Below are 1,390 nucleotides of genomic sequence, written 5' to 3' on the forward strand. Positions count from 1 at the left end.
CAGGGAGAGAACCCAGGAGTCCTGGCTCCCAACCCCCTCTGCTCTAATCCACTAGACCCCTCCCCTCCCCGAGCTGCGGAGACTAGAGAACCCAGGAGTCCTGGCCCCCACTCCCCTCCCAAAGCCAGGGAGAGAACCCAGGCGTCCTGGCTCCCAGCGCTGGAGATAGAGGGCATCCATTGGCTGTCTTGATCGCCCGCCCCGTCCCATCCCATCCGGCTCCCGATTGGCCTAGCCGAGCCGTCTCCCCTTCCCATAGGAGGCTACGCCGATCCTTCCCGCCCCCAAATTTAAAGGGGATTAGCTCCCCCTCCCCCCGGGAGAGCCGGACCGCAGGACTGGCCGCGCGGGGACAGACAGACCTGGAGGGAGAGGCTCGCTGCAAAGGTACCCGGGCCCCGCGCGAGCCACAGCTGGACGGAGGGGAGAGCAGGGAACGCCCCCTCCTCCCCCCCCCCCCCCTGGGTCCCCCCCCCCAGGGCCCGGTTTTGGGGGAACCCCCCCCCCCCCCCCCCCCCACATCTGGATCCAGCCACCAGTGCAGCTGTTTAGGGGAACCCCCTCCCCTCCATTCCCGCCACATCTGGATGCAGGGCCCAGTGTGGCTGCAGAGGGGGAATCCCACCCCCACCCCTGGCCGCCTCTGGCCACATCTGGATGTCAGTGCCGGTCTCCCAGGCTTCTCACTTGGGGGGAGAGGGGGATTATCAAGACATGTTGCCTTGGGGGGGCTGGGGCGGGGGGGAGGGCCCCCCCCAGCGTTCCTAGTTCTCAGGTTGGGGTGATGCACATTCCACTCATTCAATACTACCCCCCTTCCACCATCACCCCACCACCCTCCTGTGGCCCAGCGGTGTCCCGGACTCCGGGGTTCCTAGGCTGGATCAGGCCCTGGTCGATCTATGTGAATCCTGGAAAATAGATAGATCAGTGTGCTAGGGTTTGGGAAGATAGATAGATAGGTGTATGGAGATGGATGGATGGATCGAAGGGTGTGCATGGGGCGGATGGAGAGATAGGTGGGTACGTATGGGGAGGGATGGACGGATGGATGGAACGACAGATGGGTGTTCATGGAGCTGGATGGATCGATAGAGGGGTGTGTAGTGGGATGGGTGGATCGATAGAGGGGTGTGTAGGGGGATGGGTTGATAGGTACATAGGTAGGGGGTGGTGCAGGGTGAATGGATGGATAGAATAATTGTAATGTCAGGCTGGAAGGGATCTTGTGAAGTCACCAAGTCCAGCCCCCTGCGCTGAGATAGGACCATCCATCTAACCATCCACACATCCATCCATTCATCAACCATCTAACCATCCATTCATCTAACCATCCATTCATCAACCATCTAACCATCCATTCATCTAACCATCTAACCATCCATTCATC

Source organism: Terrapene carolina, unplaced genomic scaffold, assembly GCF_002925995.2.
Source record: "Terrapene carolina triunguis isolate 2854851 unplaced genomic scaffold, T_m_triunguis-2.0 Scaffold848, whole genome shotgun sequence".
Classification (NCBI taxonomy): domain Eukaryota; kingdom Metazoa; phylum Chordata; order Testudines; family Emydidae; genus Terrapene; species Terrapene triunguis.